General features: G+C 49.6%; 1 protein-coding gene across 7 annotated transcripts in view; it reads left to right on the top strand.

Annotated features, from left to right (window-relative positions):
• EPS15L1 (epidermal growth factor receptor pathway substrate 15 like 1) overlaps window positions 1-22,915 on the top strand; it is a 303,568-nt gene that overhangs the window by 217,466 nt on the left and 63,187 nt on the right. The gene's annotated exons all lie outside the window — the stretch shown is intronic.

Raw genomic sequence — 22,915 nt, 5'->3', positions numbered from 1 at the left:
CTTGCGCATCGTTAGGCGTCGTCTGCGGCTCCGCGTCCGTCGTGGGCGCTGTAATGATGTTGTTGGAGTACTTAGATGCCACCTCCGCGCGCTGACGTCAGTTCTTCTTTTTTCCGCTCCAGCAGAGCAGATCCGGAAAAAGTGGTACCGTAGTCAATTTTTGACAAAACTTTTTACGATCCCTTTTTATCATTTTCGAGTCTTAGACTCCGAACGGTGCCGGTAGGGATGCCAGGATTTAAACCCTGTGAGGACTGCGACCGACTGATGTCGGTAACCGACCCTCACCGCCGGTGCCTTCACTGTCTCGTCGTCGACCACGATGACCAGGCCTGCTCCGACTGCCGGGCCCTGACATCGAAAGCTGTCTCGAGCTCCGGCAGTCGGCCCCGTGGCGCAAGAGGTCCCAGTCCGGACGGAGGTCGAGGGACCGGTCGCGGGGTCAGAGCCATCTTAGCTCGGGGAGTCACCATCACTCTTCAGGCTCGAAGTCGTCAGGTAAGCACATGAAGTCGAAGAGACGTCCTCGCTCTTCCGACTGTCGCGCGACGCGGCTGGGGGTTCGGGTGACACAGCCCTCGCGGAGTTGCAGGCGTCGCGGCCTGCCCCATACTCTCCGGTCCCTGGGCAGCAAGCGACGCCGTAGGAGATCGAGCGCTTCCTCGTGGCCATGAGGTCCCTCTCTCCTCCGATAGGCTCCGCGGTGCCTCTGGACCCAGCGGACCTGTTTGGGGGCCCTAGCGGGTCAGGTGCTTCGGCCCCGGCGGGTGCTTTGGCCCCGACGCCGCCGGTGCCTTCGGGCCCGGCGCCGCAAGGCCCCGCTGGAGCCGCTTGCGGATCCGGGTCGTCGCCGGTTGACTTGACGACCTCACCAGCGCCGGTCCCTAGGGTGTCACCTCTGGCGCCGTCTTCGGCCGGCGTCATCCCCGATGCCTTCCTCGATCCGGTTCCGGCATTGGAACCGCGCCGCTGGGCGCCGCTTTCGAAGCCGCTTGGAGAGTTCTACTTCAACGAACCGGCCCCATGGTTTGACAACCCTGATTATCAGGAAATGGGTGATGAGGAGTATAGGGAGGGGTCTGAGGACCCTCTGACACGTGAGTGTCAGTCCCAGCAGCACTGGACAGGTGAACTTGGGGATGCCAGTTGTCTGGACACCTCACCAGACACTGGTTTTGTCTCACCCCCTATCGTGGCTACGGAGGAGGGGGCAACCTACAGTTTGGTCTTGACGCGGGCAGCCAGGGCCTTGGGCCTTGAGCTCCCCGTCGCGGCAGTGACGACTAACCTCCTTACTGAGGTCCTTAAACCGCAGTCAAGCTCGGCTGAGCCTCTGCTGCCGTTTAATGAGGCCTTGCTGGACGTTCTTTTGGGCACTTGGTCCAGGCCCGATACAGGTCTGCCTGTAGATAGGAACGTGGCCAGACGCCATCGCCCGGCCCCGGGCGACCCTTGTTTCCTGTCCACCCATCCCACCCCCGAGAGCCTGGTCATCCAGGCCTCCAACTCCCAGACCGCATTCCCGACGGCGTCGCCCGATCGGGAATCCAAGAGGTACGAGCAATACGGCAAAAAGGTATTCTCCTCCCAGAGTTTGGGACTGCGGTCTTCCAACACCGCGTACCTCTTGGGCCGCTACACCCACTCTCTGTGGGACACGGTTGCGAACGTGCTGCCAGAATGCCCGGCAGAGGTCAAGGATTAACTCGCCCAAACCCTTGCGGAGGGTCGAGATGCGGCACGTTATTCCATCCGGTGTGGGCTGGATACCACGACTCACTGGGCAGGGCGATGGCAACGACAGTGGTGATTCGTCGCCACGCATGGTTGAGGTCCTCCAACTTTTCGGCCGATGTCCAGAATACACTCATGGACATGCCGTTTGATGGCCGTCGCCGTTTTTGGCGACAAGGCAGACCATGCGCTTAAGCTCTTTAAGGACTCCAGGGCTACAGCCATGTCCTTGGGCCTCTCGGCCCCGCACCAGCAAACGGGTGCCTTTCGCGGCCAGGGAAGGGGCGTCCCCACACGTGCTGCCAGCCATGCACCGCAGACTAACATCCAACGCGGTGGCAGCCGTGGAAACCGCCGTGGAAGCGGTCGGGGTCAACGGCGAGGCCAGTCCACACCTTCCCCGCAGCATCCGCCTCAAAACCCTCCTAGTCTGTGCTTTCAGGCCCATGTGAAGCCAGTGGGGGGCAGGGTTCGCCATCAACTCCTCCACTGGCGCACTGTCACATCGGGCAGGTGGGTGCTGTAAATCGTCCGAAGGGGCTACTCCCTCCCCTTCGAGGCGACCCCTCCAGCCATGCCACCGCAATACCACCGCGTATCGGGGGATCATTTGCGACTTCTGCAGGAGGAAGATACGGCCCTCTTGGCCAAGGGGGCCATCGAGCGCGTTCCTGGGCCAGAAGTAGAGTGTGGTTGCTACTCCCACTACTTTCTGGTACCCAAGAAGGGCAAAGGGGGCCTACACCCTATCTTGGATCTACGGAACACCAACGGCTTCCTCCGGAAGGAGAAGTTCAAAATGCTGACACTGGCTCAGGTCTTAGCTGCCCTGGACCCAGGAGACTGGATGGTAGCGTTGGACTTGCAGGACGCTTATTGCCACATCCCCGTCCTGCCGGGCCATCGGAGCTATCTGCGGTTCACGGTAGGCCACAAGCACTTTTAGTTTACCGTGCTCCCCTTCGGCCTTACCAGCGCCCCACGGGTGTTCACGAAGGTGATGGCGGTGGTCGCTGCTCATCTGCGCAGGTTAGGGGTTTCAGTCTTCCCCTACCTCGACGACTGGTTGTTGAAGGCGGGCTCGCCCCAGACAGTCGTCAGCCACCTCCAGACAACGGCAGACCTCCTGCACCAGCTGGGGTTTTCCATCAATGTGCTGAAGTCACACCTGTGCCCCTTTCAGAAGCTCCTCTTCATCTGAGCGGTTCTCGACTCGGCGCAGTTTCGGGTTTATCCTCCAGAACAGCGGGTTCGGGATATTGAGGCTCCGATTCCAATCTTTCAGCCTTTATCCCGGGTCTCGGTCAGGTTGACGCTGCGGCTTCTGGGGCTGATGGCCTCCTGCATCCTTCTGGTGCATCACGCCCGGTGGCGGATGCGGGCCCTGCAGTGGGACCTGAAGTTTCAGTGGGCCCAGCATCAGGGCAACCTGTCCGACCATATCCTGATCTTGAAGGGCACTGCGAGACAGCTGCATTGGTGGCTCACGGACCGCGTTTGGGTCAGCGGCAGATCCCTCTCCCTTCCCCAACCGGAGCACGTGGTTGTGACAGACGCGTCCCTCCAGGGCTGGGGAGGCCACATGGGAGAGGCTGAGATCAGAGGCCTCTGGTCTCCCGCGGAGTCTCGGCTCCATATCAACTTTTTGGAGCTGCGGGCGATTCGTCTAGCACTGAAGGCATTCCTCCCCTCTGTCCGGGGGAGTGTAGTGCAGGTGTTCACGGACAACACCACCGCCATGTGGTACTGCAACAAACAGGGCGGGTGGGGTCGTGGACCCTCTGCCAGGAGGCTCTGCGCCTTTGGCAGTGGCTGGGACATCAGGGTGTGACCCTGGTGGTTCAACACCTGGCAGGTTCTCTGAACGCCAGGGCAGACGAACTCAGCCGCCGGTGCATGATGGATCACGAATGGCGTCTGAACTCTGACGTGGCGCAAGGTCTCTTTCTGCAGTGGGGAGAGCCTTGGTTAGATCTATTCGCCACAGAAGAGAACGCGCAATGTCGTAAGTTCTGCGCTTTGGAATTTCCAAGGTGGCACTCGCTCGGAGGCGTTTTTCGTCACGAGTGGAGTTGCGGTCTGTTGTACCCCTTTCTGCCTATACCACTTCTGCCCAGAGTGCTGAAGAAGATCAAACGCGACCGGGCCCAAGTCATCCTTGTGGCTCTGGACTGGGCACGAAGGTACTGGTATCCCGAGCTACTCAGTATGGCAGTCGATCCCCCGGTTCGTCTGCCTCTTCAGGAGGACCTTCTGTCGCAGCAACAGGGGACGGTCCTCCACCCGAACCTGTCCAGTCTCCACCTCCATGCTTGGAGATTGAGCGGCGACAGTTGAGGCCATTTGACTTGCCTCCTGAAGTCTGTAATGTTATTCTGGCAGCCAGGCGTCCCTCCACAAAGTTGGTATACGCCTGCAGGTGGAACAGATTTGTGTCATGGTGCACAGCAAAGGCTGTGGATCCTCTCTGCCCCTCTTTCTGAGGTTCTTCTCTTCCTTCTTTCTCTTGCCCAGCAGGGCTCTGCTCTGAGCACTATCAAGGGCTACCTTTCTGCCCTTTCAGCCTTTCTAAGGCTGCCTAATCAACCTTCTTTTTTTCAAGTCCCCTATTGTAACTCGCTTTCTAAAGGGCATCACACACATGTTTCCTCCTGTTCCGTTTGTGGTGCCTCAGTGGTACTTGAACCTTGTCCTTACCTATCTGATGTGCGCTCCCTTTGAGCCACTTCACAACTGTAATCTCCGCCTTCTTACTCTGAAGACTGCTTTCCTGGATGCCATCACCTCTGCCAGGAGAGTGAGTGAGCTCCAGGCTCTTTCATCCAAACCTCCTTTCCTTTCTGTCCATCTGGACAAGGTTGTGTTGCGGACTAGACCCTCTTTCCTGCCCAAGGTTGTCACAGCCTTCCACATCGGGCAGTCTATCACCTTGCCCACCTTCTTTCCTCCACCGCATCACTCAAAAGAGGAAGAGCGGCTCCACCGTCTGGACCCAAGACGTGCGATTTCGTTCTATCTAGATCGCACACGCCAGTTCCGGGTGGATGACCAACTCTTTGTTGGTTACGTGGGCGCTAAGAAGGGACGGGTGGTGCACAAGCGGACCATCTCTCGGTGGGTCGTCTTGTGTATCAAGGCATGTTACTCCTTGGCGAAGAAGGAGCCTCCTGTCGGGCTGAGGGCCCATTCCACTCGGGCCACAGCGGCTACCACTGCCCTGGGCCGGGGAGTCCCCTTGCAGGACATCTGTCAGGCAGCTACGTGGGCATCGCTGCACACGTTTGCAGGACACTACTGCCTGGACAGCCAAGTCCGGAGGGATGGCTTCTTTGGCCGTTCCGTCCTCCAGGACTTTCTGGTGTGATTATTGGTTCGCAGACCCACCACCGGGGTTGGTATTGCTGGGGTATCTATTCTAAGGTAAGGAATCTAATACTAACCTGTTTCTTTCAGATGTATGTATGTGTGTTCTTATATAGCGCTCGACTTACCCTTGGGCATCTCGGCGCTTGCATTGGGAACCCGTCCTGGCTTTTCCCTGTGAGATAACCCGTACTGGGCATCCCCAAGGTGAAAGCCAGGCATCCCGCCGCGGGGGGCCGTAGTGGAGATTTAGCAAGCTATTGCCCAGAGTTGCAGAGTGTGAACCTGTGATTCGAGTAGGCACCGAAGTGAGAATTATCGAGTCCGTGGACACTTGGGCTCAGACCCTGCCGCGTTGGGAATTAAACCCTGGTCCCGGGTCTGACCTCTGCTTCAGGGTATGCCTCCTCTAACCAGTGAGCCACACTTCTCACTCAGATGAACAAGTTACTTACCTTCGGTAACGATATATCTGTAAGAAACAGTAGTTAGTATTAGATTCCTTACCGCCCCACCCATCCTCCCCGTTCTGCGAACCGATATCTAGGGTTAAGGTCATCCCCTTTCAGGGCCCTAGTTTCAATGGTACCAGTGTTGGTTTTTAACATGGCTCTGCGTTTCTGGCGGAGCAAAGCTGTGTATAAGAACTGAAGTCAGCGCGCTGAGGCGTCGTCTAATTACTCCGACAACGTCATCACATCGCCCACGACGACAGACGCGTAGCCGCAGACGACGCCTACCGACGCGCAAGGGTACTGCTACGCAAAAATTTCCGGATCCAGTCTGACGCCTGGGGATATTCTAAGTTAAGGAATCTAATACTAACTACTGTTTCTTACAGATATATCGTTACCGAAGGTAAGTAACTTGTTCAATAGTTCTTTGGCTGGAGGTTCCCCTTCTTGATAGAAGTTGGCGTACTCTCCTGGGACAGTAATAAAGTGGTGCTTGGACACATTCTAGGGCTCCCAGTGCAGTCCAGGTATTAAGGTGCTGTTACGCTACGTGGCCTTTGTAAAAGCGAGCGATTATCTATAAGGTGCCCTGGTGCTAGAACAGGGGAAGAGCGGGAGCACACGAATGGCACAGGAAAAAGAGACATTAGCAAAAAGCCAGGTTTAAAGAATGTTATGAAAGGAAAGAAGTTTAGTTTCTGCTCTAAGATGAATCAGAAGGGAATTCCAGAGTGACCTGACATGACTGAAAGGTAAGACCACCAACCCCAGTCTGGGGGAAATATTTTGATAACCAGCAGTTTAGCCATCGGTGGCCTGAGGGTCTAGAATGGGTTATAGAACTTTATTTAAATTTCTTTTGGGAGGGAACCTGGACCTCGGGGTGTTTGACTTTGAAGACCATGCAGAAGGATTTGAATGTGGTTCTTTGAGGTGGGAAGTCAGTGCAGAGCTTCCATTGCTTTGTTGGCTGAAGATCAGATTGGATGATCCAGAATTAGATGAGATGCTGGTTCTGAAGACGCCATAGGCGTTGGATGAGATAATCCGGGGCACCTAGAAAAAAGCATACAGTAGTCTAAGTGGCTTCAGATTGTAGCCTGGACCACAAGCGACCAAGATTATTGAAGGTAGATATAAGCTCTTGCTAAGTAACTTTGGACTCGTAGCGGCAAAGCAAGACAAAGCCAAATATTGGGGAACAGCTGAACTCTCCCCTATGAAAGAGTGGCGGGCCAGTTTGGATATCGACATGGGGCAGAAAAAAACATTTAGTTACATTTAGTGGGGGGTGGGGGGGGGGTTAAGAGGTATGGGTGTCATGAAGGGAAATTGCAGTGGCGCCAACTCTATCCGTACCTATTATGATTGTTACTTATTGTACTATATGGATGATATGTGAGATATACCTGTTGACTAGTCCATTGTTTTTTGAACAATAAATAAAAACAGTTAAAAAATATTATTTTTATTGAAGGTAAGGAAGGATTTTGTGAACCACAAAAACAGTGTGCTGAGGGCTACTTACCTGACACATTGGCTGAGTTGGGTATGGTACATTTCAAGCAGTCTTGTAAATTTATAGAATATTCCCTACATCAAACATAAGTTATATATTTTTTTGTTTAAACAAAGACAAATGAGGTTTGTAACAAAAACAAGCAATCCGGGAAAGAAGCTGCCAGGGGGACTTTTTTACATGATCTCTTCCTTCTCAGCAAACCGTGCTGTGGCTTTACTTCTTTGATCCAACCACAGGAACTCTCTGAGACACCTGCACACACGTGTGCAGAAAGCAATCAGCAAGCTTCATGTAAAGCAACAAAGGCTCAAGCGCACACACACACACACACACCCCTCAACTTGCACCCTCGTCCACAGTCATAAGGAGACTGAGGGAGTTCAACGAGCAGAAACTAGAAAAACAGCAGCAGTTGATGTGGAAAACACCATCCCACGTTGATATTGCTAATTTTTCATCTGTTGTGGTCTTGTTACAATTCGTTGACTTTTTAGTAATAAGTTCCTTTAAGATATTTGTAACGTTTTTCCTAAGATCATGTTTACTCTGTCGTTTGTCGTTTTACAGTTAAACCACATGGACACATATTTATTATGTACATAGTCTTTACTTGTATAGTTTCATTTTTGGTAGCCCACGCGTAACAGAATTGAGGCTGGGGAGCAAGCTCTCTTTCTTGCACTTCAAGAAGTCCGTCTTTGACAGATTACTTTGTGTTTTGTTGTTCGTTTTTTATGGTCTTGCTAACCCATGCCTGGAAGTGCGGTTTGGGTGTGGGGCTTTTATTCATCAGCACATCAGTTTATTTCAAACTTGTACTGAAACTCATCTCTCATGTACTTGAAGGAAATTGCACCTTCTCAAACCTAAATTTGTTGCAGTAACAAACGAGCATTACATAAAGATACTTGGGCTGCTGGGCACCAGCACTTTATTCCAAAGTATTGCCTAAAACTGTACAGCTTTTTTTTCTATCGTATGTTTTCCACATGCATGAATGGAATATGTGCAAGAAACACAGGTAACAACAGCACACACATTTATCACATGTACACAAACTAGGCAGCAACAGTGCATGTTTTATTTTAAAAAATTTAACTGTGTATTATTATTAATTTTTTAAGTTCTAAAATAATAATAATATTATTCTGATGCAAAGTGGCACCTCTATATCTTGTATTCAATTACATCTTTTACATGATCCCACTCAAGCCTGGTCTCTGTATTGAGATGTTGCAGCATCCTTATCTTTGAACAACTCTGTAACTTATGCCTGCCTGAGGTTTCTGCAGATGTTCAAGTCCACCTCACCTGTTTTGTGAACATAAACCAGCCTCCTACCGAGAGGTCCAGCTCTTCTAAAGTTTGGGGCATGCTGTTACATCAGAAGTATTTTTTTTCATGTCCTTGCACCAATCCATTCCTGTTTATCCTCCCTCAGGTAAACCATGTGTGGGCAGCTGTACCACATGCTTCTGTTACACTGAGCCCAATATGGACAGCAGTGTTGCATTCTTCCCTCATGTTAAACCCAGTGTTGCCAGCAGTAGTGCATGCTTCCCTCCCAGGAAAGTCAGTGTAGACAGCAGTAATGTGCTTTTCTAGCAAACTGAACCCGGCATGTGCAGCAATAGTGCATGCTTCCCCTCCAGTAAACCCAGTGTAGACAGCAGTAGTGCTTCTTCCCTCACACTAAACACAGTTCAGACAGCAGTAGTGCTTCTTCCCTCACACTAAACCCAGTGTAGACAGCAGTAGTGCTGCTTCACTCACTGTAAGCACAGTTCAGGCAGCAGTAGTGCTGCTTTCCTCACTCTAAATACAGTTTGGGCAGCAGTACTGCTGCTTCCCTCATACTACCTCTGACCAAGTTTCCGATCCTACAAGGAGAATAAACATAGCAGACTCGTGAACGAAGCAACAAAGTCTATGCCTGCACCAAGAGAACACTGTTACGGCCCCTGCTCCATTCGCTGAAGCACCAGAACGATGGCGGGTCCCTGAAGGTGAAAATACACAGCGGGACTGCGCGCAATTTAAAGCTCACGCCATTGATGAGGAGAATAAGGACAACACAAACTAACCCTCCTTGGGTCCTCAAAGAAATCCACACGGCACGCAAGTCCTCCTTTGAAAATTTACGGCCCCTGACGAAGACCTTCGCAAAAAGAAATGCCACATAGAAGGTCGAAACGCGCTGGCCCCACCTGAGAGAGACTCCACACAGACCCAAGTTCTAACTAGGTCCCAAAATTGGACTAAATAGACCCCATTATATAGGGCTCTACCCTTGAGTTCTGAGCACCATCCTTGACCTCTCCCCTGGCTAGAAAAGTACATTAGCTTGAGGACAGAAAAGCAGTACCCTGCCCTCGCCACAGTCCATGGTGACAAACTTTAGTAGGACTTTCCTTTACCTGATACACTGCTTCCATTCCAGTAAACCCAGTGTAGGCATCAGCAGCGCTGCTTCCCTCACACTAAGCACAGTTCAGGCAGCAGTATTGCATGCTTCCCTCACACTAAGCACAGTTCAGGCAGCAGTGTTGCATGCTTCCCTCACACTAAGCACAGTTCAGGCAGCAGTTTTGCATGCTTTCCTCTCTCTAAACACAGTGTGGACTGCAATAGTGCTGCTTCCCTCACACTAATCACAGTTCAGGCAGCAGCAGCGCCACTTCCCTCACACTAAGCACAGTTCAGGCAGCAGTATTGCATGCTTCCCTCACACTAAGCACAGTTCAGGCAGCAGTTTTGCATGCTTCCCTCACACTAAGCACAGTTCGGGCAGCAGCAGCGCTGCTTACCCTACACTAAACACAGTTCAGACAGCAGTAGTGCTGCTTCCCTCACACTAAGCACAGTTCAGGCAGCAGTATTGCATGCTTCCCTCACTCTAAGCACAGTGTGGGCTGCAGTAGTGCTGCTTCCCTCACACTAAGCACAGTTCAGGCAGCAGTTTTGCTGTTTCCCTCAAACTAAGCACAGTTCAGGCAGCAGCAGCGCTGCTTCCCTCACACTAAACACAGTTCAGACAGCAGTAGTGCTGTTTCCCTCACACTAAGCACTGTTCAGGCAGCAGTATTGCATGCTTCCCTCACACTAAGCACAGTTCAGGCAGCAGTATTGCATGCTTCTCTCACACTAAGCACAGTTCAGGCAGCAGCAGCGCTGCTTCCCTCACACTAAGCACAGTTCAGGCAGCAGTATTGCTGTTTCCCTCACACTAAGCACAGTTCAGGCAGCAGCAGCGCTGCTTCCCTCACACTAAACACAGTTCAGACAGCAGTAGTGCTGTTTCCCTCACACTAAGCACTGTTCAGGCAGCAGTATTGCATGCTTCCCTCACACTAAGCACAGTTCAGGCAGCAGTATTGCATGCTTCCCTCACACTAAACACAGTTCAGGCAGCAGTAGTGCTGTTTCCCTCACACTAAGCACTGTTCAGGCAGCAGCAGCGCTGCTTCCCTCACTCTAATCACAGTTCAGGCAGCAGTATTGCATGCTTCCCTCACACTTAGCACAGGTCAGGCAGCAGTAATGCTGCTTCCATCACTCTAAACACAGTTTGGGCTGCAGTAGTGCTGCTTCCCTCACACTAAGCACAGTTCAGGCAGCAGTTTTGCATGCTTCCTTCACACTAAGCACAGTTCAGGCAACAGTTTTGCATGCTTCCCTCACACTAAGCACAGTTCAGGCAGCAGTATTGCATGCTCCCCTCACACTAAGCACAGTTCAGGCAGCAGTTTTGCATGCTTCCCTCACACTAAGCACAGTTCAGGCACAGTTCAGGCAGCAGTATTGCATGCTTCCCTCACACTAAGCACAGTTCAGGCAGCAGTATTGCATGCTTCCCTCACACTAAGCACAGTTCAGGCAGCAGTATTGCATGCTTCCCTCACACTAAGCACAGTTCAGGCAGCGGTATTGCATGCTTCCCTCACACTAAGCACAGTTCAGGCAGCAGTATTGCATGCTCCCCTCACACTAAGCACAGTTCAGGCAGCAGTATTGCATGCTCCCCTCACGCTAAGCACAGTTCAGGCAGCAGTTTTGCATGCTTCCCTCACACTAAGCACAGTTCATGCAGCAGTATTGCATGCTTCCCTCACACTAAGCACAGTTCAGGCAGCAGTATTGCATGCTCCCCTCACACTAAGCACAGTTCAGCAGCAGTATTGCATGCTTCCCTCACACTAAGCACAGTTCAGTCAGCAGCAGCGCTGCTTCCCTCACACTATGTTACAAAAGAACAGGGTTAACCCCACTAAAGTCAAAAGGACCTGGGTAACTATATAGTACAAAAGGAAGGGGTCCCAGACTAAGAAGAAATAATCCAAAATATGACTTAATTGAAAATATAGTTATTTCAAGAAGCAAAATTATTTGATGCAAAAAAGTTTAATTCAGATTTGCACATATTACCATTCATTGGTTAGAACACATGGCAAATATTTCTCTGAATAGCAAGATTCTTTATATATGTGCCCACATACACAACGGGGAAGGGGTGAAGTGAGGGGAAGTGTCGAGGATAGGGTAGGATAAGGGGACCTGTGCACGTCTAGTTGCGGGATTACATTCCAGTCTAAATCGAAACGCTGGAGAGAGGTGTGCCTATTGAATACGATTAACTCTGCCGCCAAACTCGAGCCCCAGAGGCACCTGAACTATGGAACAATAATTGTTTTTCGGCGAGACGCCTCCAGGACCCCTCTGAGTTCAGAGTTTCCCATGCTCAGGCGTTTTTCCGACCACCACGAGTCGATTTTACGAACTTACTAAGTGGTTGAAGAGAGACGGTACTCAGGTCTATACCGCACACGAAACATACGCGCTTCCTGGCAGTACACAAGCGCATGTGAGTTATGAATATATAACGTGGTCCGGGAGACATCATCACCCCCTGGAGACTCTGTTCCTCCGCGATAGGAGGTCGCCCACCCACAACTGTTTTTGTCCTGAAGAAGACCCGCTCTGTAAGGACCAATTTCCTACACGTATTTTGGGTCGAAACATAGACCATACAACAATCACCAACTCCTACCCCAAGCAAGACTTTAGCGGCTGAAGTGGAGTTTGGTTGTCTGCATTAGATGTTACAGGACTCTCTGCGAGCCTTATGTTGTGGCCTTTGGCTATAGGGACCACATTTACTTAATTTCTGAATTGTGAATAATACATGTCACTGAATTATCCCCTTATCCTACCCTATCCTTGACACTTCTCCTCACTTCACCCCTTCCCCGTTGTGTATGTGGGCACATATATAAAGAATCTTGCTATTCAGAGAAATATTTGCCATGTGTTCTAACCAATGAATGGTAATATGTGCAAATCTGAATTAAACTTTTTTGTATCAAATAATTTTGCTTCTTGAAATAACTATATTTTCAATTAAGTCATATTTTGGATTATTTGTTCTTAGTCTGGGACCCCTTCCTTTTGTACTATATAGCTTCCCTCACACTAAGCACAGTTCAGGCAGCAGTATTGCATGCTTCCCTCACACTAAGCACAGTTCAGGCAGCAGTATTGCATGCTTCCCTCACACTAAGCACAGTTCAGGCAACAGTATTGCATGCTTCCCTCACACTAAGCACAGTTCAGGCAGCAGCAGCGCTGCTTCCATCACACTAAGCACAGTTCAGGCAGCAGTATTGCATGCTTCCCTCACACTAAGCACAGTTCAGGCAGCAGTATTGCATGCTTCCCTCACACTAAGCACAGTTCAGGCAGCAGCAGCGCTGCTTCCCTCACAATAAGCACAGTTCAGGCAGCAGTATTGCATGCTTCCCTCACACTAAGCACAGTTCAGGCAGCAGCAGCGCTGCTTCCCTCACAATAAGCACAGTTCAGGCAGCAGTATTGCGTGCTTCCCTCCGGCTAAGCACAGTTCAGGCAGCAGTATTGCATGCTTCCCTCACACTAAGCACAGTTCAGGCAGCAGCAGCGCTGCTTCCATCACACTAAGCACAGTTCAGGCAGCAGTATTGCATGCTTCCCTCCGGCTAAGCACAGTTCAGGCAGCAGTATTGCATGCTTCCCTCACACTAAGCACAGTTCAGGCAACAGCAGCACTGCTTCCATCACACTAAGCACAGTTCAGGCAGCAGTATTGCATGCTTCCCTCCGGCTAAGCACAGTTCAGGCAGCAGTATTGCATGCTTCCCTCACATTAAGCACAGTTCAAGCAGCAGCAGCGCTGCTTCCCTCACAATAAGCACAGTTCAGGCAGCAGTATTGCATGCTTCCCTCACACTAAGCACAGTTCAGGCAGCAGTATTGCATGCTTCCCTCACACTAAGCACAGTTCAGGCAGCAGTATTGCATGCTTCCCTCACACTAAGCACAGTTCAGGCAGCAGTATTGCATGCTTCCCTCACACTAAGCACAGTTCAGGCAGCAGCAGCGCTGCTTCCCTCACAATAAGCACAGTTCAGGCAGCAGTATTGCATGCTTCCCTCACACTAAGCACAGTTCAGGCAGCAGCAGCGCTGCTTCCCTCACAATAAGCACAGTTCAGGCAGCAGTATTGCATGCTTCCCTCACACTAAGCACAGTTCAGGCAGCAGTATTGCATGCTTCCCTCACACTAAGCACAGTTCAGGCAGCAGCGCTGCTTCCCTCACAATAAGCACAGTTCAGGCAGCAGTATTGCATGCTTCCCTCACACTAAGCACAGTTCAGGCAGCAGCAGCGCTGCTTCCCTCACAATAAGCACAGTTCAGGCAGCAGTATTGCATGCTTCCCTCACACTAAGCACAGTTCAGGCAGCAGTGTTGCATGCTTCCCTCACACTAAGCACAGTTCAGGCAGCAGTTTTGCATGCTTTCCTCTCTCTAAACACAGTGTGGACTGCAATAGTGCTGCTTCCCTCACACTAATCACAGTTCAGGCAGCAGCAGCGCCACTTCCCTCACACTAAGCACAGTTCAGGCAGCAGTATTGCATGCTTCCCTCACACTAAGCACAGTTCAGGCAGCAGTTTTGCATGCTTCCCTCACACTAAGCACAGTTCGGGCAGCAGCAGCGCTGCTTACCCTACACTAAACACAGTTCAGACAGCAGTAGTGCTGCTTCCCTCACACTAAGCACAGTTCAGGCAGCAGTATTGCATGCTTCCCTCACTCTAAGCACAGTGTGGGCTGCAGTAGTGCTGCTTCCCTCACACTAAGCACAGTTCAGGCAGCAGTTTTGCTGTTTCCCTCAAACTAAGCACAGTTCAGGCAGCAGCAGCGCTGCTTCCCTCACACTAAACACAGTTCAGACAGCAGTAGTGCTGTTTCCCTCACACTAAGCACTGTTCAGGCAGCAGTATTGCATGCTTCCCTCACACTAAGCACAGTTCAGGCAGCAGTATTGCATGCTTCTCTCACACTAAGCACAGTTCAGGCAGCAGCAGCGCTGCTTCCCTCACACTAAGCACAGTTCAGGCAGCAGTATTGCTGTTTCCCTCACACTAAGCACAGTTCAGGCAGCAGCAGCGCTGCTTCCCTCACACTAAACACAGTTCAGACAGCAGTAGTGCTGTTTCCCTCACACTAAGCACTGTTCAGGCAGCAGTATTGCATGCTTCCCTCACACTAAGCACAGTTCAGGCAGCAGTATTGCATGCTTCCCTCACACTAAACACAGTTCAGGCAGCAGTAGTGCTGTTTCCCTCACACTAAGCACTGTTCAGGCAGCAGCAGCGCTGCTTCCCTCACTCTAATCACAGTTCAGGCAGCAGTATTGCATGCTTCCCTCACACTTAGCACAGGTCAGGCAGCAGTAATGCTGCTTCCATCACTCTAAACACAGTTTGGGCTGCAGTAGTGCTGCTTCCCTCACACTAAGCACAGTTCAGGCAGCAGTTTTGCATGCTTCCTTCACACTAAGCACAGTTCAGGCAACAGTTTTGCATGCTTCCCTCACACTAAGCACAGTTCAGGCAGCAGTATTGCATGCTCCCCTCACACTAAGCACAGTTCAGGCAGCAGTTTTGCATGCTTCCCTCACACTAAGCACAGTTCAGGCACAGTTCAGGCAGCAGTATTGCATGCTTCCCTCACACTAAGCACAGTTCAGGCAGCAGTATTGCATGCTTCCCTCACACTAAGCACAGTTCAGGCAGCAGTATTGCATGCTTCCCTCACACTAAGCACGGTTCAGGCAGCGGTATTGCATGCTTCCCTCACACTAAGCACAGTTCAGGCAGCAGTATTGCATGCTCCCCTCACACTAAGCACAGTTCAGGCAGCAGTATTGCATGCTCCCCTCACGCTAAGCACAGTTCAGGCAGCAGTTTTGCATGCTTCCCTCACACTAAGCACAGTTCATGCAGCAGTATTGCATGCTTCCCTCACACTAAGCACAGTTCAGGCAGCAGTATTGCATGCTCCCCTCACACTAAGCACAGTTCAGCAGCAGTATTGCATGCTTCCCTCACACTAAGCACAGTTCAGTCAGCAGCAGCGCTGCTTCCCTCACACTATGTTACAAAAGAACAGGGTTAACCCCACTAAAGTCAAAAGGACCTGGGTAACTATATAGTACAAAAGGAAGGGGTCCCAGACTAAGAAGAAATAATCCAAAATATGACTTAATTGAAAATATAGTTATTTCAAGAAGCAAAATTATTTGATGCAAAAAAGTTTAATTCAGATTTGCACATATTACCATTCATTGGTTAGAACACATGGCAAATATTTCTCTGAATAGCAAGATTCTTTATATATGTGCCCACATACACAACGGGGAAGGGGTGAAGTGAGGGGAAGTGTCGAGGATAGGGTAGGATAAGGGGACCTGTGCACGTCTAGTTGCGGGATTACATTCCAGTCTAAATCGAAACGCTGGAGAGAGGTGTGCCTATTGAATACGATTAACTCTGCCGCCAAACTCGAGCCCCAGAGGCACCTGAACTATGGAACAATAATTGTTTTTCGGCGAGACGCCTCCAGGACCCCTCTGAGTTCAGAGTTTCCCATGCTCAGGCGTTTTTCCGACCACCACGAGTCGATTTTACGAACTTACTAAGTGGTTGAAGAGAGACGGTACTCAGGTCTATACCGCACACGAAACATACGCGCTTCCTGGCAGTACACAAGCGCATGTGAGTTATGAATATATAACGTGGTCCGGGAGACATCATCACCCCCTGGAGACTCTGTTCCTCCGCGATAGGAGGTCGCCCACCCACAACTGTTTTTGTCCTGAAGAAGACCCGCTCTGTAAGGACCAATTTCCTACACGTATTTTGGGTCGAAACATAGACCATACAACAATCACCAACTCCTACCCCAAGCAAGACTTTAGCGGCTGAAGTGGAGTTTGGTTGTCTGCATTAGATGTTACAGGACTCTCTGCGAGCCTTATGTTGTGGCCTTTGGCTATAGGGACCACATTTACTTAATTTCTGAATTGTGAATAATACATGTCACTGAATTATCCCCTTATCCTACCCTATCCTTGACACTTCTCCTCACTTCACCCCTTCCCCGTTGTGTATGTGGGCACATATATAAAGAATCTTGCTATTCAGAGAAATATTTGCCATGTGTTCTAACCAATGAATGGTAATATGTGCAAATCTGAATTAAACTTTTTTGTATCAAATAATTTTGCTTCTTGAAATAACTATATTTTCAATTAAGTCATATTTTGGATTATTTGTTCTTAGTCTGGGACCCCTTCCTTTTGTACTATATAGCTTCCCTCACACTAAGCACAGTTCAGGCAGCAGTATTGCATGCTTCCCTCACACTAAGCACAGTTCAGGCAGCAGTATTGCATGCTTCCCTCACACTAAGCACAGTTCAGGCAACAGTATTGCATGCTTCCCTCACACTAAGCACAGTTCAGGCAGCAGCAGCGCTGCTTCCATCACACTAAGCACAGTTCAGGCAGCAGTATTGCATGCTTCCCTCACACTAAGCACAGTTCAGGCAGCAGTATTGCATGCTTCCCTCACACTAAGCACAGTTCAGGCAGCAGCAGCGCTGCTTCCCTCACAATAAGCACAGTTCAGGCAGCAGTATTGCATGCTTCCCTCACACTAAGCACAGTTCAGGCAGCAGCAGCGCTGCTTCCCTCACAATAAGCACAGTTCAGGCAGCAGTATTGCGTGCTTCCCTCCGGCTAAGCACAGTTCAGGCAGCAGTATTGCATGCTTCCCTCACACTAAGCACAGTTCAGGCAGCAGCAGCGCTGCTTCCATCACACTAAGCACAGTTCAGGCAGCAGTATTGCATGCTTCCCTCCGGCTAAGCACAGTTCAGGCAGCAGTATTGCATGCTTCCCTCACACTAAGCACAGTTCAGGCAACAGCAGCACTGCTTCCATCACACTAAGCACAGTTCAGGCAGCAGTATTGCATGCTTCCCTCCGGCTAAGCACAGTTCAGGCAGCAGTATTGCATGCTTCCCTCACATTAAGCACAGTTCAAGCAGCAGCAGCGCTGCTTCCCTCACAATAAGCACAGTTCAGGCAGCAGTATTGCATGCTTCCCTCACACTAAGCACAGTTCAGGCAGCAGTATTGCATGCTTCCCTCACACTAAGCACAGTTCAGGCAGCAGTATTGCATGCTTCCCTCACACTAAGCACAGTTCAGGCAGCAGCAGCGCTGCTTCCCTCACAATAAGCACAGTTCAGGCAGCAGTATTGCATGCTTCCCTCACACTAAGCACAGTTCAGGCAGCAGCAGCGCTGCTTCCCTCACAATAAGCACAGTTCAGGCAGCAGTATTGCATGCTTCCCTCACACTAAGCACAGTTCAGGCAGCAGTATTGCATGCTTCCCTCACACTAAGCACAGTTCAGGCAGCAGCGCTGCTTCCCTCACAATAAGCACAGTTCAGGCAGCAGTATTGCATGCTTCCCTCACACTAAGCACAGTTCAGGCAGCAGCAGCGCTGCTTCCCTCACAATAAGCACAGTTCAGGCAGCAGTATTGCATGCTTCCCTCACACTAAGCACAGTTCAGGCAGCAGCAGCGCTGCTTCCCTCACAATAAGCACAGTTCAGGCAGCAGTATTGCATGCTTCCCTCACACTAAGCACAGTTCAGGCAGCAGTATTGCATGCTTCCCTCACACTAAGCACAGTTCAGGCAGCAGTTTTGCATGCTTCCCTCCGGCTAAGCACAGTTCAGGCAGCAGTATTGCATGCTTCCCTCACACTAAGCACAGTTCAGGCAGCAGCAGCGCTGCTTCCATCACACTAAGCACAGTTCAGGCAGCAGTATTTCATGCTTCCCTCCGGCTAAGCACAGTTCAGGCAGCAGTATTGCATGCTTCCCTCACACTAAGCACAGTTCAGGCAGCAGTAGTGCTGCCTCCTTCACTCTAAGCACAGTTCAGGCAGCAGTATTGCATGCTTCCATCACACTAAGCACAGTTCAAACAGCAGTAGTGCTGTTACCCTTCCAGTAAACCCAGTGTAGACAGCAGTCGTGCTGCTTTTCTCACACTAAACTGAGGTGGGCCAGCGGTACTTCCTCCCTCATACTAAACACATTTTGACCAGCAGTTGTGCTGCTTTCCTAACCCTAATTAATTTCAGGTAATAGTAGTGCTGCTTCTCTCACACTAAATACAGTTAAGGCAGCAGTAGTGCATGGTTGTAACACTAAACTAAGGTTGGGCAGGAGTAGTTCTGCTTCCGTTATACTAAACCCAGCATGGACTGCAGTGATCCATGCTTCCTCACAGTAAGTTCTATTTGTCCAAAAGTAGTGCATGCTTCTCTCATCCACCACTGTGGTCAGCAGCACTGTAAGCATTCTTCACAAACGTGTATATATATGCACACACACAGGCAGACACCTCTCTCAGAATGGGCACAACAACTGCAAGTTTCCTGTTGAGGTGGCTCTCTTTGCAGTCTGTGCACCTCTAGTAGAACAGCAACCTTTTGCATATACTGACACATACATAGTCTCCGCTGCATGCTGGTGGATACAGTTCATGGGAGGCCCTTCGAGCTTTGCAGCGTGTGTCAGCAGGTCATCAAACAGTTTGCATCTTCTAACCTGCATAATATCCAGTCTGTGATTTTACTCCGACTCTTGGGTCATGTGACTTCACGCGTCTTCTACGTTTCTTAAGCATGTTTGAATATGAGACCCTGCATTGAAATATAAGAGCCTATTTAAACTAAATGTGGGCCAGGATTTATTCTCCAATTTCAGGGAATTAGGAACGGACCTGCAGTGTTGAAATATTTGCTACTGGGAGAGCTTTTTGAGCAACAATGGCCCTGGGTGACTATGATCATGGATTCTTTTGTCATGCGCTCCATGGTTCATATCCGAGATTTGTGCACTAGCAACTTGTGAAGCACTTAGCATCCCCTTCCCTCCTGAAGTTGTGGAAAATTCAACTGCTCTGGGCCTCTGTGCATTTTCCTTACAGGCACAGTGACCAGTACATTAACTGAAATGGCGGCGAGGACCATTTGGGTGTTCGAGGAGAGCCCTAGTCGCTATTCTTTGCTGATGGATCTCGCTAGACGTTGTGTATCTGATGGCATTGCACAAGTTTCAGGCAGATGCTTTGAGCAGATGTTCTGTGATATTCATGCGTGAGAGCTGTATCAGGAGGTGGGAAGATCCTATTCTCCTTCTGGGGGACTTCAAAGATTGACTTCAGAATTCTCGCTTTTCCAGAAGTTTCCTTTTCGGGTTCTTAGTGTGGGCGTTGCTTCTCTGATCGAACAATGGCACTTCCAACCACAATAGGTATCCTCTCCAACACTCATCCTTCTACTGATGCCGAAAAAACTTCATTCCACGGGGTGCTTCAACCTGGGCCAGAAGGATGTTGCACCTAGGGATACTGGAACTGTCTTTGACCCCTCAACCCACCTTCCGGCGAGGCAGGACCTGCTTTCTGCTTTGGAAGGTAGGAAGAATCTTGCAGCTAACTGTGATTACGATTTCTATACTCGAATAAAATTTGAAAGGCACACTGCCAGAAGTGTACCTCTTTCTCTGGCGGTATGTAACCATCAGCTTAGAAACAGCACAGGCAGCTGTAGCTTTGCTTTTCCTTACATATCGCCAAGGCAGCTTCTCACACTGAGCAGACAAGTATGACACGGGCGGCATCCATGCAACCTTAATCATCTCTCACTGAATATTTTTAGCAGTATCAGAGAAAGTGTAAGTTACCCGTACATCCTCTCTTACCCACCTGCTAAAGGCAGAGCACAAACTGCAGAAATGCAAGCTGCCCTCGCATACAGAGCAGGCACAGCAGTGTTTCAGGCTTCATATACACTCTTTACAGGCGATGGACAGGCATATACTGCATTGGTAGTATCAGTGCAAGCCCCATACATGTGCAAACAGAGTCACAGCTCGAGCAGCAACAGTGCAAGCCTCCTCCTAGCTTTGTACAGCACCCATGACAGCAATGCAAGGAATAGGCAACAATAGTGCAAGCTTTCTGCACACTAGTCAGTTTAGATGCCCCTGTGTCACAGCAGAGGAAAATGGCTGAAAATAACAAAGCCGTCCCTGCTGTTATCATGTGAGCGCCTGTGCTCAGTTTGTAACATATGTATGACACAGAATACCAAAAGTGGTTCTCTGGAAGGAAAAAGCAGTCTCACTGGACTGGATTAAGGCGTGCATTCATGTAAGTGAAAGAGTTGATAGAAAGGACCCCACTCCTCCTTGTAGTTGATGTATGTTAATTTTTACTTTCTCTGATTTTTAAATGTTGGACTCATTTGCGGTTTCATTTTAACTAATCATTACTGTTCATATCTAGTGCACAGATAGAGTTCGGTGTTGGTTTTAGAACTCATTGTCTGTGGTTGCCCTTTTATGCTTTTTCTATTGAGGTGCATGTTGCGTGTCGGTTGTAGGGGGTTGCAAGTTAGGATGGCTTGACTGCAGCTGCAGCTACCGCAGGGCAAAGGGGTATTGGAGATTTGTGAGTGACCTAATTTGTACTGTACACTCTATCGTAGGCCATCATCAGATGCTTTGATGCTGTCATGCCTGTATTTGGAGAATTAAACCGATTAGAATAGGTTATGTTTTTAAAAGACTACCACAGTTTGTGGTGGCCTCCAGTTACAGAAGCACCAGCTAGAGGTTCAAGAGTTTGCATCTTGCTGTAAAGGATCCCCAGCCTCCTACAGAGGTCAGGCAAAAAGCTAACCGGACAAGTAAGCTTTTTTTAGGAAAGTGGAGGGACCTAGTGTACTCAGATAGGTGTTTTGGATCAGGATTGGATAAACATATATGTATTACACATGGACACTTGAGTTACACTCCAAGCTGGTGCAAGATTTTATTTTGAAGGGGAGAGTCAAAGCCCCCCAGTGAAGGTCTTTGACAACACAGACTCTGACATCTTAGGCCAGCTCGGATGTTGTTGCTTTTATTTTTTCAAAATTGCTATATTGTAGGTGGTAGGAAATAAGGTTTCGTTATATATACCATTGTGTCTCTACTTTGGTGTCATGCAATAGTGTGCGACTGAGTGTGTCTGATTGTAAATCCTCTTGAATGCGGCGATATGGTGTCTGAATCTCTATAGAGTTGGGATTCCTTCAACACGCCCTTCACTGCCAGTAGCAGAGTTTGGTATTACATCAAGTAGGCTGAGACAACTGACCGTGTCTTAGTTCCTTTTTTCAAAAGTATCCCTAGCGTGGAAAACTTAAAGTCTCTCATTAGGTAGGATGACTGGGAAGATTAGCCGATCGCGTCTGCATAAAGGGAGCACTCTAATTTCAGCGACTTTAATGTCTGATAAATTGTACGTCTAAAGTGTTTCTCTTTGCATGGGATCTGGGTGGGCCTCTGGGTGACAAACGTCAGGCACACCCGGCTGCACGTCACCCTCTTTATATTTGCAGCTTCAGGCATCCTGTCACAGTTGTTGATTACACATGTACGTATGACTGCTATGCTTTTGAACACACTGGCATTAAGCACTTTCCTTCTTACTAATAATTCATCTTTATAACACTCTTCATCAAGCAGCTTGTTCAACCGTTTGTGGTTGAAGCTCTGTAGATGGGTTGATGAAGAGATAGGTGACCGAGACACACGGTTCCGGATAGTGTTGTTCCCTAGGTAGATAACATCCATCTTATCTAGTGAATCTTACCTGCGTCAGGTGGAATGGAGGCTTTTCATGTTATTTGCGGGCTACTCTCTCTTCCTTCAGCTCAGTTTCTCAAGACTATCCAGGCATCTTCCCGTTACCCCCTCAGTAGATCAGCTTCTTCATATTTAGAGTCTCTTCCCTGCGTCAAGGAGGCTGAAGCTTTCACTTCTCTTTCTGTTCAGTTCTTTCAGCCCTCCGTATCAAGGAGCCTGGTATTTTTTCACATTGTCTGATCATGTTCTCCCTTCAGTGGCACTTCAGACCTCAGAGTCCTAAGCTGCAACTATTGTTGTGGTAAACCAGTATACGACTTTGTGAAATATCTATGTATAAACCAACTCATTGTTGGCCAAGGACCATTCTGACTTGTGATTTAGAAACCTGATGGAATCCTGGGATCTGAGCTACCCTCAGTGACAGTGTTCACGTTTGGGTCTTTCTGCAGTTTAATGGAAAGGGTGACTAAAATGTTCAGCATAGGGATGCCTTCACGGATATCTGCTCTCCCAGACTAAGGTTTTACCTTGTCTTTGTTGGAATCTTGTAACTGGTATAACTTGTTTGTAAGCCCCCACATCACCCACCTATGGACCACTTCCACTGTGACAACTGGGAATGCTTTATTGCAGGAAGCACACCTAATCAAACCAAAAAGCACACCTCAGTGCTTGAATTTGTTATTGTTGCTGCGTCGTGCAAACAACAAAACATGCACACATGCCTCTGAAACA

This window comes from Lissotriton vulgaris, chromosome 12, assembly GCF_964263255.1.
Source record: "Lissotriton vulgaris chromosome 12, aLisVul1.2, whole genome shotgun sequence".
Taxonomy (NCBI): domain Eukaryota; kingdom Metazoa; phylum Chordata; class Amphibia; order Caudata; family Salamandridae; genus Lissotriton; species Lissotriton vulgaris.
Note: the sequence above shows the minus strand (reverse complement) of the source record. Positions and strands in the feature narration are given on the sequence as shown.